Below are 14,633 nucleotides of genomic sequence, written 5' to 3' on the forward strand. Positions count from 1 at the left end.
CTAGCTACTCAGGAGGCTGAGGCAGGAGGATCGCTTGAATCTAGGTGGTGGAGGTTGCAGTGAGCCGAGATTGTGTCACTGCACTCCAGCCTGGGTGACAGAGTGAGACCCTGTCTCAAAAAAAAAAAAAAAAAAAAGATGGTATGTAAGCTCCTATACCCCATTGGGAGGTTAGGGTAACTCTGCAGTACTCCCCCACGTGCATGTTAATAAATTTATATGCCTTTTCTCCAATTAATCTGCCTTTCATCAGTTGTTTTTTCAGTGATCCTTCAGAGGGCAAAGAGGAAGCTTTCCCTTAAGTTATATAAAATAAACTAGACACAAAAGACCACATATTGTATGGTTACATTTATGTGAAATGTTCAGGCCAGGCGCAGTGGCTCACACCTGTAGTCCCAGCAGTTTGGGAGGCCTAGATGGGCGGATCGCTTGAGTCCAGGAGTTTGAGACCAGCCTGGGCAGCATGGCGAAACCCCATCTCTACAAAAAATACATAAAAATTAGACAGACTTGGTGGCCTGCACCTGTAGTCCCAGCTACTGGGCAAGGGGGTAGAGGGTACTGAGGCAGGAGGCTTGCTAGAGGCCAGGAAGTGGAGGCTGCAGTAAGCCGTGATTGCGCCACTGTGCTCCAGCCTGGGTGACAGAGCCAGGCCCTGTCTCAAAAAAAAAAAAAAATCGAAACAGGGAACAGGCAAATTTATAGAAACATAAAGTGTATAAGCACTTGTGTAACCACCCAATGGCTTCTCCTTGCCTGATACCTAGACAGAGCAGATTTATCAAGACAGGGGAATTGCAATGAAGAGTTTAATTAATTTACAAAGAGCTTGGTGAAGGAGAGACAGAAGTTTTATTATGACTCAAACCAGTCTCCTGGAAAATGTGGAGACTGGAATTTTTAAGGATAATTTGGTGGAAGGGGGCCAGGAAGTGGAGAATGCTGATTGGCTGGGTCAGCGATGAAATCACAGGGGGTCAAAGTGGGATTTTTCTTGCTGTCCTCTGTTCCTGGGTGAGATCCCAGAACTGGTTGAGCTAGATTACTGATCTGGGTGGGGCCAGCTGGTGCATCAGAATGCAGTGTGAAAAATGTCTGGAGCACTGATCTTAGGTTTTACAATAATGATGTTATCTTTCGGAGCAATGGGGGAGGTTCAAAATCTCGTGGCCTGTCTGCATTAATCTTTTGAGACTGAGTCTCACTCTGTTGCCCAGGCTGGAATGCAGTGGCACGATCTTGGCTCACTGCAGCCTCCGCCTCCTGGGTTCAAGTGATTCTCCTGCCTCAGCCTCCCAAGTAGCTGGGACTACAGGCCCCCGCCACCACTCCCGGCTAATTTTTGTAATTTTAGTAGAGACAGGGTTTCACCATGTTGGGCAGGCTGGTCTCCAACTCCTGACCTCAGGTGATCTGCCCACCTCGGCCTCCCAAAGTGCTGGGATTACAGGCCTGAGCCACTGTGCACCCGGACTGTCTGCATTAATCTTGAGACTAATTTGTTAGTGCTACACAGGCAGTCTGGTCCCCAAGTAAGAAGGGGCTGTGTTAAGGCAAAAGGCTGTTTTCATCTTTGCTTCAAAGTTAAGTTATAAGCTAAATTCCTCCCAAGTTAGTTTGGCCTCCGCCCAGGAATGAACAAGGGCAGCTTGGAGATTAGAAGCAAGATGGAGTCAGTTAGGTCGGATCTCTTTCACTGTGATAATTTGCTCATTGCTGTAATTTTTGCAAAGACAGTTTCAGTTGCTAGGGATGTTACAGGAAAATGAAGGAGTGATTGCAAATGGGTATAGGCTTTCTTATTAGGTTAATAAAATGTTCTAAAATGGTCTGTGGTGATGATTACAAAACTGTAAATATACCAAAAACCATTGAAATGTACACGTTAAATGGGCAAATCATATGACATGTGAATTATATCTCTTTAAAAAAAATGTTATCATGTACCATACGTCTATGTGGGCTTCCAGCAACTCTTCTGGCGCTCCTGGAGTGGCCAGGTCAGGTATGACTAAGAATTCATGGTATGGCCTTTCTGCATTATCTGACTCTCCTCCCTCCCTTCCTCCCTCCTTTCCTTCCTTCCTTCCTTCCTTCCATCCTTCCTTCTTTCCTTCCTTCCTTCCTTCCTTCCTTCCTTCCTTCCTTCCTTCCTTCCTTGCATGAACTAGATGCTACCCTAGGCACTGAGCACACAGATATCGACCGAGATCTAATCCTGTCCTCAAAGAGTTCATAACCTCATGATTGTCCTCAGCCCCCTGTAGCAAAGGAAACTTTTATTGGGACCACTTCTGTATACCCTGAGCTATGAAGAGTAAATCTAACCTTTCTAAAGTCACATACATCTGCACTTAGTGGGGGCTCAGGTGACGGAGCTCCAGTGCTCATAAGCAAGTGAAAAACGTAAGGTAGATTTAATATCTTGTAGCTCTTTAGTCTCATCGCCAGGGTGGGTCAGAGAATGCCCATAGTAAAGGAAGCCAAAGTCTCCTTCCTCTTTGGGTCTCAGGGTCCAGACATTGTGTAGCTGGAAGCTCACTACTGAGACACTCAGCAGCTGCCAGGTAGGCAAACTCCCTATTTCCCACACAGCCAAGCTTGACCACCATTATTCCTGGCTAGTGCACCCTTTCCTATAAAGTTGGTGGTTGACATGGAAGATCCTGGACATTCAGGTCATGGTGCCATCAAGGGCCTTGTGCTTTCAACCTCTGCTGTGGTCCTTGATCTCACTCCCTATTCATCTCTGTGAAGCTGCCTTCTAACCTGGGGCTGTGTCTTATCTCTGACCCAGCTCTTGCTCATGCATGATGACTGCTCCCTGCCTCCCTGTATTACCCCCAAATGATAGCTGCTATGCCTTGTGGTTGCTTGTGAAACTGCCTTTGCAAAATTATAACTGAGAAAATTATGACAGTAAAGAAATCAGATCTACCTAACCATTTTGCTTCTAACCTTTAAGCTGTCCTTGTTCACTCCTGGGCATAGGTGGAAATAACTTTGGGAAGGAATTCAGTTCATGACTTGACTTTGAAACAAAATTAATAATAGACCTTTCCCAAAAAGACCCTCTTCTTGCCTGGGGACCAGTCTGCCTCTGCAGGGCTAACAAATTAGCTACAAGATTCGAAATTACAGTTTAGGGGTCACGCAGTCTCTGGCTCCAAGAATCTGAACCTCCTTAAATTGTTCCTAGGGATAACACCACTGTTGTAAAACCTAAGATCAGTGCTTGAGATATCTTGCAGACCCTACACTCTGGGTGGATCAGCTGACACAACCCAGAACCGTAATCTGGCTCAACCAGTTCTGCCATCCCACCCAGGAACAGAAAATAGCACGAAAAACTCACTTCAACCCTCTATGATTCCATCTCCAACCTGAGCAATTAGCACTCCCCACTTTCCAAGCCCCTACTTGCCAAATTAAAACTCTGATCCCCGAATGCTCGGAGAGACTGATTTGAGTAATAATAAAACTCCAGTCTCCCACACAGCCGGGTCTGCGAGAATTACTCTTTCTCCATTGCTATTCTCCTGTCTTGATAAATCGGCCTGTCTAGGCAGCAGGCAAGGTGAACCCGTCGGGCGGTTATACTTGTGTGCTTATCTTATCTCTCTTGCTACAGTACAGTTTTTGTTAACTGTTGCTTTCTGGTTTGGCCCCTTCCTACTACTGCTTTTGAGGACTCAGCTTGGACACAGCATCTGGTTATTCCTGGCCACTTGCTATAAGAACACAAAATCAATTCTCCCCCCTCTAAAAATCAGTCTTGGCAGGCCTTCACCCATGATTGCTAGTCCACTGCCTTTGCCAGCTGTGAGCTGCCATCCATCCCAGCCTCCTGTCTGCCCCTTGGAGTCCACTTCAAAAGGCATCTCCCTCTTCCTCAGCATCTTCTCTTCAGAGAAATGTTTCTCATAAGTCTTGGTGAAGATGGCTCAGTAAATACTTCTAAAACCTTATGTTTTCCCTTAGCAATGCCAAGTCTGTAAAAACCTCTTTCTTTCCTAAAAATGCATTTCCGAAGGTACCATCAATGAAGATCTCCACCTGAAATGACCTTCCTGCCAGCAGCAAGTTGTATTTTCCCCAAATGGTTGCAATAATACTTTCCATTCCACATACTCTTCCAGAACCTTGCCACTCACACATCAGGAAATGGAGTCTCTGTCCCCTTCTTTGAAATTGGGTGGGGCTTCGTGACTGTCTCAACTAGTGGAGCACAGGGGAAGATCTGCTATGGGCCTTGCGAGGCCAGTTTTCAAAAGGCGAGACAACTTTCTCCTGCTCTCTCTTGGGATGCTTGTCCTTGCAACCAGCCACCATGCTGTGAGAGAGTCCAGGCCCCATGGAGAGACCACATGTAGGGGTTCTGGCTAACAGCCTCAGCTGAGGTCCCAGCTGACAGCCAGCATCAGCCTCCAGCCACAGGAGTAAGGCAGACTCAGTGCAGAATCCAGCCAGCTCTCATCTGACTGTAATCACAGGAGAGATCCCAGCAAGAACAATCAGCTGAGCTTGGTAAAACCCTAGAACCATGAGAGAGAAAAACAAATGACTGCTCTGTTACACTACCAAGTTTGGGGTGGTTTGTTGCAGAGCAATAGGTAACCAGAATGCTGTCCATCTCCATACATGATGAGCCTAACCACCCTTTATGGCCCAGCTAATCAGACTGTCACCTCCCATGTAAGCCTTCTCTGATCCCCACAGTGGAGTTCTCTCCCTGTCTGAACTCCCGGTTCTCTTCCTCTGCCAGTCTCCTCTCCCACATCTGGGTGCACACTTGATCTCTTCCCTCCCTGTAAAGTCTCCATTCTCCATTCATATCTCTCGGCACCTAGCCCAATGCTTGGCACATAGTGGGTGCTCAATACAGGCTTTCTCTGTCTGGATGCGTGAAGGATAGGGAAAGGGATCTTGGGGAGAGAACATCTACCAGTGGAGAAGAGATGGTCCTGAGTTGCAAAACAGCTTCCAGGGCTTTCAAAGGCCTTTTCCTCTGACTAGTGCCCTAGGACATTTTTGACTTCTCTGCTAAGAATGTAGGATCATGAGTTAGAGTCAAAAGGATTTATTAATAAGTATAAAGTTGTCAAAGGTGGTTGAGCCAGAGCAACACATCTTGGGTAGGGGATGGGTAAAATAAGGCTGAGACCTACTGGGCTGCATTCCCAGACGGTTAAGGCATTCTAAGTCACAGGATGAGATAGGAGGTCAGCACCAGATACACGTCATAAAGACCTTGCTGATAAAACAGCTTGCAGTAAAGAGAAGGCCAAAACCCACCAAAACCAAGATGGCGACGAGAGTGACCTGTCCTCACTGCTACACTCCCACCAGTGCCATGACAGTTTCCAAATGCCATGGGAACGTCAGGAAGTTACCTTATATGGTCTAAAAGGGGAGGCATGAATAATCCACCCCTTGTTTAGCACATAATCAAGAAATAAGCATAAAAATGGGCAAAAAGCAGCCCTCAGGGCTGCTCTGTCTATGGAGTAGCCATTCTTTCATTCCTTTACTTTCCTAATAAACTTGCTTTCACTTTACTCTATGGACTTGCCCTGAATTCTTTCTTGCGTGAGATCCAAGAACCCTCTCTTGGGGTCTGGATTGGGACTTCCTGTAACAAAGTGCTCCTTGGAAAGAAAGGATTGTCCAAGCTGAGGGTTTTCTTAGGATTACAGTGTATGGCCACTTGGGGGAGCCGAGGCGCGGCGAGGTGTCTTTCACAAGTTCACCAGCAGGTGGCAAGCTTATTCGTGGTTTCTTGCAAACTATGGATTTATCCATGCACACATTCATAAAATACTGAGCACCTACTCCATGTAAGGCTCTGTGTGAGCTACAAAGGAGGGTAAGCTACAATTCCTGCCCTCCAAGACCCTCCAGTCGAGTGAACTCAATGTTTCCTTAGCTTGTCTTTTGGTTGAAATAGTTCTTCAAAAGTCATCCAATCCTTTCTTCTGTCAGTGTAATTTAATATAATCGACCCTGATGGAAGAGAGGCGTCAAGAGTCTTGCCAAGGCCGGGTGCAGTGGCTGATGCCTGTAATCCCAGCACTTTGGGAGGCCAAAGTGGGCGGATCACCTGAGGCCAGGAGTTTGAGACCAGCCTGGCCAACATGGTGAAATGCCGTGTTGCAGGCTTTCTACTAAAAATACAAAAATTAGCTGAGTGTGGTGGCGCATGCCTGTAGTCCCAGGCTGGGCGGCTGAGGCATGAGAATCGCTTGACCCCGGGAGGCGGAGGTTGCAGTAAGCATAGATCGCCCCACTGCACTCCAGCCTGGGCAATAGACCGAGACTCCGTCTCAAAAAAAAAAAAAAAAGAGTTTTGCCGAAAGTCTGGTTATTTTCAGTCTACTTCACTGTTTTAAGTAGATTGGCCACGTGACCATAGATAAGATCAGAGCAGTGAAGGTGGTGTGGCTAGGGACCAGGAGAACAGGGAGAAAGAGATTTTAAAGCAGGAGGAAAGCAAACTGATCAGGAGATTAGGAGCTGGCGTGATTGGAACTGGGCCTATCAGAAAAGCCTCTCCTGAGCCTTCAGCCAGCTCCCTGTGGCCGCACTTCCCTAGAGCCTGTCAGGCTCAGAATAGTGGAGCCATGCACAGCCAGCTGCCCGGGAGCTCCCTGCCGCCTGCTCCTGCCCTGAGTCCCCAGCTCCTCCTGCTTTCTCCTCCCCACACTTTGGCTGTGAGAGCCACTCCACAGTTTTGCCTGTTTGGGACAGAGGCAGTGGCTGCAGAGGGAGGAGGAGGGAAGTGACCTTACATCAATTTCAGGCCAAGGGGAGGGGAAGAGGAAGTGGTCATTTAAAAACCTATCTAGACTGTTTCACAGTGTCCTTAAGGACCCAACCCTGAGCCACCCCAGTGCATTTCTGAATCACCTTTCAAGCTCCCCTGGAACGTTCTTTGTGCTTCACAGTGTAAATTTCAGCTTGAAAATCAGAAGAGGTTTCTGGATCAGGAACCCCCTGGAGTTTTTATTTTGTTCCTTTCTAAATGGATTTACCCTTTTCTTGCCTCTAAGCATTTTATTTTTATAACATGTATACACTGCCTTTTCCGACTTCCATTTGCCTCTGGCTGCCAAGCTCATTTCTCCAGCAAACCCTGAGAGATTCTACGAATCGTCCTTAGAAAACATGAATACAGGGACTGAAAGCAAATGCTGGGCCTTATTCCACAAGCCCCCTTTGACTTGCCTCATCATAGCCTAGGCACGGCCAAACAGCGCCAGAGCCAGGGAGAGCCTTGCAGATCACCTACGTGGGTAGGTGGGCCTAGTCATATTCCCAGGGGCCCACAGAGATACTACCCACCAAGCACGATACATTTCCTAAGAATTCCATTTCTCTGAACAGTAAGTAATTTTATTTTATTTATTTATTCATTTATTTTTTGAGACAGGGTCTCACTTTATCACCCAGGCTGGAGTACAGTGGAGTATAGTATGGCTCACTGCAACCTCTACCTCCTGGGCTCAAGCGATCGTCCCACCTCAGTGTCCCTAGTAGCTGGGACTACAAGCATGCCACCATGTCCAGCTAATTTATGTATATTTTGTAGAGATTGACTTTTACCATGTTGCCAAACTTGGTCTCAAACTCCTGGACTCAAATGATCCACCTGCCTCAGCCTTCCAAAGGGTTGGGATTATAGGTGTGAGCCACCGTGCCTGGCCAGTGAGTCATTTTAAACATTATCTTTTTAGGAAGACAAATACAGTTATGTGCCAAGGAGAATGCAAAATTCAAATAAATTTTTACAATAAACCCCAAGACTTCAAGGACTGGGAGTGGATAGATTCTGACAACACTGTGGGTTCCTTACATTCACCTCTTTGCTGTCAAAGGTACCTCAGTGGAAATTTTGGAGAATACTGAGTTAGTCCAACCTCCCATTTCACACATGAGGAAAGCTGAGGTCTAGGCCATGGTCACACAGCTACTAAGTTAGTTACTGCTGTAAGCCCTGGTCTCCTCACATGCAAAGCAGGGGGTAAAAATAGTACTTACTTCATACAGCGACCGTGAAGATTAAAGGGGACAATTGTGTAAAGTATCTGACAGGTAGTAAATGCTTAATAATTATAATTATTCCTCATTATCAACAGTATTTTATTTGTTTTTTGTTTTTTTGAGATACAGTTTCACTCTGTCACCCAGGCTGGAGTGCAGTGGTTGGATCTCGCCTCACTGCAACCTCCACCTCCCGGGTTCAAGCGATTCTCTTGTCTCAGCTTCCACAGTAGTTGGGATTACAGGCACATGCCATCATAACTGGCTAATTTTTCTATTTTTAGTAGAAATGGGGTTTCACCATGTTGACCAGGCTGGTCTTGAACTCCTGACCTCAAGTGATCTGCTGGCCTTGGCCTCCCAAAGTGCTGGGATTAAGGCATGAGCCACTGTGCCAGCCACCAATAGTATTTTAAATCATAGATGACAGAGCTGAGACTCAAACTGCAAGTTTAGGGCTGGATTTTTTTTCTCTTTTTTAGACCAGTAGATGAGTAAACTTCTTGAGGTCAGGATCCAAGTTATAGTCTTCCTTGTATTCCCAGAACCTAGAGACCAGCACAGAGTGGGGACCCAATAAATGTCTTCTGAGTGAATGGTTGGATGGATACATGGATGAACAGGTGGATGGATGGATGGATGGATGGATGGATGGATGGATGGAGAGACAGATGGATGAACAAATGGATGGATGGGTGAATGAATGAATGGATGGATGGACAGATGGATGGAAGGATGGACAAGAAGATCTCCAGCCCAGACTGGATCTCTAATTTCTCTGGGATGATGAGCAGAGCTAAGCCAGACACATTCCCTTACTCTTTCCTCAGCCTCACACTCAGGTCCCCTTCACTTGGGATCAATGTGGAAAAGAAGGGTTTCACCACAGGAGAGGAGAGAGAAGATGTAGCATCAGGATGCTGATGAGGGAGGAAAGAGAAGAAAAGATGCCAGAGGAAGTGGCAGACAAAGTTGGAAGCTGGAGGACAGGGGCCCTACTTCCTGTCTGTAACAGGCCCCACGTCATTCCTAGCAGCCATCAAATACCAACCCAGAGGTGTTGGGAAATAGAGTGCACAGAGAGAACATAAGGATACTGAAAAGGTTAGACATTTGTGAGAGTCCTGAGAAGCAGGTAAGCCCCTAAGTGTGCCAAGCCTCCTTCTAGAACCCCTAGCAGATAATTTATTGGTGATAAGCTCTGACTGCATTGTCTCTGCAGATGTGGGTGCTGCTCACCAGCTCGGGCCAGTCTAGATATGGTTATATAAATGAGGTCAGCCAGAATGAGAACCTCTGCAGAATGAGAATCTCTGCCTTAAGGATGTCCCAAGTATTGATGATGTTTACTGATTTTTCTGTGATTTCAACATCAGGCTTGTTCCTGTTTGCATGGTGGGTAACCCCAGCATCACCTTTGACTCAACTCAATCCCAAAGCCCTTCCTCATCCCTCAAGTCTTCTTTATCTGCAAATGTGCTATCTAAGACCAAGCCCAAGTAACTGGCAGCAGGCTGGGAGAATAATATAGTCAGAAGGTGAGAGGTTCTGGAAAAATACCAAACAAGGCAGGTCCCACTTGGTTTCCTTTATCCGTAGCTCTGCATAGACAGCTCCTAAGACAAGTGACCTGACAGTCTGGGTGGAAAAGCGGGGTGACCATCTGCCCTGGACTGCCTGAGATAGTCCTGTTGCCTTAGTGTAGTTATGAATACTACCACATACCACTTACTATCCAAAGCATTCTGGTTTAGATGACACATTGTACAACCACTCTGTTTACAAGGTGCTTTAAGATCTGGGAGAAATCCAAGTGTGACTGCAGTGACTGCTCTTCTTTTTCTGGATCTACCCTAAAGCCATTTCACAGCACAGGTTGGCATGTCCTCACAGGGAAATCTATCAACAGTCCCACGACTCCAGAGAGGACAAACCCAGACCAAAGAAGGAAATGTAGGAGTTTGCCCTTTTGTAAAATCCTGGGCGAAACTCCGAGGCTCATCTCTCCAAGATACTGAGAATTGAAAGGAGAGGGGGAAATCCCATGGGATCACCATCTTTGGGCGGAAGCCCTCGGTCTCTGACACTGATGGTGGTTCTGCAGTTTAATGTACCTGTTTAACTATTAGTTTGGTCAGTGCAGCCATGACCAGAAATTCTTCTGGTTTCTCCTCCTATATCTTGGTTGGGTCGGATGAAGATGGCCCAATCTGCAAGAAACACTGGTTGTGTGCTTATAGACGTTTTAATCTTGGAGGGCCTTGTTTATAGGATGGACCTGGCCAAAGGAAAGATGTTACTTACAGTAGAAAGCAAGAAAAACCTAGATAAACACTTTTTTTTTTTGAGGCACACTCTTGCTCTGTCGCCCAGGCTGGAGTGCAGTGGTGCAATCTTGGCTCACTGCAACCCCGCCTCCCGAGTTCAAGTGATCCTTCTACCTCAGCCTCTCCGAGTAGCTTGGATTACAGGCACACACCACTACGCCTGGCTAATTTTTAAAATTTTTTTGTAGAAACAGGGTTTCCCCAGGTCTCAAACTCCTGGGTTTAAGCAATCTGCCTGCCTCAGCCTCCCAAAGTGCTGGGATTATAGGTGTGAGCCACAGTGCCTGGCCAAATACTTCATTTTCTAGATCATAAGATGCTTAACTTTATTCCTGGCAAAAAGTTGATTCAGCAAACCAGGGCTTTAAGTGAAGCCGGTTGGGGCCTGAACCCTTGACACCTGCCCAGGGTGGAAGACGTAGCAGCTGCATCTATGGGCCACCTGGGGTGTAGAGTGACCAGCTGGAGGCTGTGAGCTTCTCTGCTCCCTGAAATGCCTGCACGGGGTACTCAGGAAGGGCTGGGGACTGGGTGAGGAGGTGAGGACAGAATGTCCCCTGAAAACTGCCCCAGGGGCAGCTTGAGTGGCCTGAGCCTGTGTCTGTCCTACTGAAGGTTGGAGCCCCAGAGAAAAGCCTCTATGGAGGCACCCACTTTTCAGAATTGCTGCTTTTGCGGGAGAACACCTTTTTCCAGGTGTTGTCTTTAGGGTAGCAGGGAAACTGGGAAAAACTGAGGGGCAAGAGCTGTTGGAGCAGGGAGTTACATTTATTGAGTGTCTATTACATGCCGGGTGCTGCTGAAGGTCTGCGGGTCTTACAGGATCTCCTTTTAGCCCCTCACATCCCTGTAGATTACACGCAGTTCACAGATGACCCTGAACCCAGAAGGGCTGTCTAGGCCCAGGGCCCAGCTAGTGAGTGGATGGGCAGAATCAAACCTGCCCTGGAAGGGTCTGTCTTACCCTGGCGCCCAAGATGTGTCCCTTACCCTCTGCCACCAGGACATGTAAATTCGAGACACCCTTTCGTTAGGGGCTCAAGTTTATCATGGGTCTGACCTCCAAGGTCACATCTCCGCCTTCTCACCTGACAGATAGGAAACTCCTGAAATGCCCCTCGCACGTGCAAGACGTTTTCCGCGGTGGCGGCGACAGGGCGCACAGTGGGACCGCAGCACGAGCTCGGGGCACCCCCAGAGTTGGCGACTCCTGCCCCCGCCCCTGCCGGCCGGCCTTCCCGGGGCCTGGGAGGGCAGCACCGCCGGGCTTCGCGCCATGACATCAGCCCTGGAGTGGTGCAGTGTGCAAAGCCCACTGGTTGGCGTGGCCCGGGACACGCCTTCCCCGGAGCGGAACAAAACGGCGCGCAGGCCGGGCGCACCCAGCCGCCACTTCCGAGAGCGCCTGCCGCCCGTGCGCCGCCGAGCCAGCTGCCAGGTGAGTGCGCCCTGGGCCGCGCGGCTCTGCCCGCCGCGGAGGGGCGCCTGGGCACGCACTCAGCGCCTTCCGGTCTTGCCAGCCCCGCCGCGGCCCCGGGGCTGTCGCAGGCGGGGAACTGTGAGAAGTGACCGCAGTTAGCCCGGGCAGTGCTGCTCTTTCCTGGAGGCACTAGGTCCCTCCCCATCCCGGGCTTTCCTGGGCTTCCTGGACACAGTTGACTTCCGCGTGTGCGTGACCCAGGGCGACCCGGCTCCCCGCAACCGCCTGCAAGTCGGGCAGAACAATCGGCGATTCTGCGCGCCACTGACGCTCATTGTGTGGCAGAGAGATGAGGGCATCCGTGCCACCCCCTCCCTCACCCTCCTGCTGGGGAGAAAATGCCCGCGGGTGGGGTGGGGCAAACATCTGGGCCAGACCTTGGACATCTGTGTCCCTGAGCGCAGGTGTGAGTTTTCCCTCTTGTGAAAGAACTGCATGGAAACCTCTCCACTCCAAATCTTGGTGCTAGGTGGTGATGGTTACTGAAACCTGAAAGAGCCTGTAGTCAGTGTTTTGTGGCCTCAGTCCTTGAAAGCTGGGGAGTGATAAAGGGGCTGGTATTGAGCACATTTAAAGCAAATCACGATGTGTTAGCTAACAATCAGCCCTCTGAGGCAGGTATTGTATCTACTGGTACAGACTAGAGAATATTTTGCATGCTTCTGGTTCTGGTGCTGTTGTGACCTAACCAGGACCCAGGAATCTGCTGGAGCGATAGTGGGCTCAGGCTCTGCCTAGAGCCCTGGGCTCCAGCCACCCACCCGCTGCTCCCTGAGAGTGAATGAGTGGGCAGGCTCTCTCCACGCTGGGATACTATCACAGTGGCCCCGAGGAAATCCACTGGGCCCTGGTAGAAAGTATATCAGTATATCATGAAGAGGTGGCTTAGAGTCTTGGTGGGATTGTTTGGAAGGCAGAGTTTTGACTCTTGGATTTGCCACTTAACACGCAGGTTTCCTTGGACAAACTATTTAACTTCTCAATGCCTCAGTTTCTTTCAGGGATGCTACTTGGGGAGTGTATTACACAGAACCTCCAACACAGGAGTGATCTCTCAGTTACTGTCTTTCTTGTCCTGCCCTCATCCCTTCCCTTCCTCCCAGAAGCTAAAGAGGCTGGAGGTGCTGGTTGTCTCCCTCTGTCCTCTCAGACTGCATGTTGGGGACTTTCCCCCGGTGGGATTTGGGGATGGGTACTGAGCCTCCCCTGCTCTCACTCAACTACTGCCTCCTGCTCTCCAGCTGGTTTCTGGCTACCTCTTTTGAGAGAGACTGTCCTCAGCCTCCAGCTGCTGGTGGGCAGCTTTTACCCATTGTTTCCTAAATCCAGCCTCCTCCTGCTCACGGTCTTCCAGTGAATGACTCTTTGCCTTGGAGAGGATATCCGGGGTGGAGGCAGTCAGACGAGGAAGGAAGTTTATCCTGCAGAGGGTGTAGTGTGGGTTAGAGGAGAGGGAGGAGAGAACTGTCTGCAAGGCCTGAGATGCCCAGGATGGAGGGTATGGGGGGGAAGCAGGAGAGAAACTAAAGAGTAGGCCCATCAGCTCTGCAATTGGCCTGCTAATAAAATGGGAAAAACAGGAGTGCTGAGGCCTCTTTGCCTCTGGTCTGTCTTAGCCAGAGGCTGACACCTGGCTCAGGTGTTTGCTCTTTTAATTGCACACATGTGCATCTGCCTCCGGAGCTAGTGAGTCCTGACTGGGCCAGAGTTGCAGCCTGGGAGTGTAGTGACACTTGACTGAGTGATCAGTAAACATTTGATGAATGAGTGGGGTAGCAATGGTCTTTCAGCTGAATTGACCTACTGGATACTCATAAACCTTGCAAACAGTTACTAGCCAGTTTTTCCACTTGGGTAGATTGACAAGCAGGTGAAAGAAAAAAGGCATAGGTTTTTTTTGTTTTTTGGGGGGTTTTTTTTGTGTGTTTTTGTTTTGAGGCAGTCCTGCTTTGTCGCCCAGGCTGGAGTACAATGGCGTGACATTGGCTCACTGCAACCTCTGCCTCCTGGGTTCAAGCGCTTCTCCTGCCTCAGCCTTCCAAGTAGCTGGGATTACAGGTGTCTGCCAATACGCCCAGCTAATTGTTTGTATTTTTAGTAGAGACGGCATTTCGCCATGTTGGCCAGGCTGTTTTTGAACTCCTGACCTCAGGTGATCCACCTGCCTCGGCCTCCCAAAGTGTTGGGGTTACAGGCATGAGCCACGGCGCCCGGCCTGGCTTGTTTTTTTTTTTTTTTTTTTTTTTAGAGACAGCGTCTCACTATATTGGCCAGTCTGGTCTCAAACTCCTGGCCTCAAGTGATCCCCTCCCTGTTCCCACCACCACCTGGGCCTCCCAAAGTGCTGGGATTACAGGCATGACCCATTGCACCTGGCAACATAGTTTTTATTCACTGTCCATCTCCTGGTGTGGGAAGCAAATTGGGAAGGCTTTTCTGGCAGGTTGTTAAAGTTTTCAATATTTATGTAAGCCTAGCTTATTGTGAAATGTTGGCTTGCTAGATGAAGACACATTCGTTAAATATTTTGGGATCCAAAGAGGTGCTAGTGAGAATAAAAAGACTTTTTCCTCCAAGTCAGCCATTTGTCATTACTCAGGGCATATTGTCAAATATCAAAAGAGACACAAACCTGAAGTGTTAGAGTTGGCCTTTCCTTAAGATAAGGATAACCAGTTATCTGCACTTGCAGTGTACCAGACAGTGTGAGAAATACTTCACATGTGTTATCTTGGACAATTTATGAGGTAGCTACTGATGCTCTCCATTTTACCAATGGAGAA

At 48.6% G+C, this 14,633-nt stretch overlaps 1 protein-coding gene across 3 annotated transcripts in view; it reads left to right on the forward strand.

The window, feature by feature from the left end:
* CSRP1 (cysteine and glycine rich protein 1) overlaps positions 1 to 14,633 on the forward strand; it is a 61,833-nt gene that overhangs the window by 26,428 nt on the left and 20,772 nt on the right. The window contains 1 exon segment of one of the 3 annotated variants that reach the window (NM_001131739.1): positions 11,755 to 11,808. The exons of 1 other annotated variant lie outside the window; for it this stretch is intronic. The gene's annotated coding sequence lies outside the window, so the exon portion shown is untranslated. 3 annotated transcript variants of the gene reach the window in all.

Source organism: Pongo abelii, chromosome 1 (assembly GCF_028885655.2).
Source record: "Pongo abelii isolate AG06213 chromosome 1, NHGRI_mPonAbe1-v2.0_pri, whole genome shotgun sequence".
NCBI lineage: Eukaryota > Metazoa > Chordata > Mammalia > Primates > Hominidae > Pongo > Pongo abelii.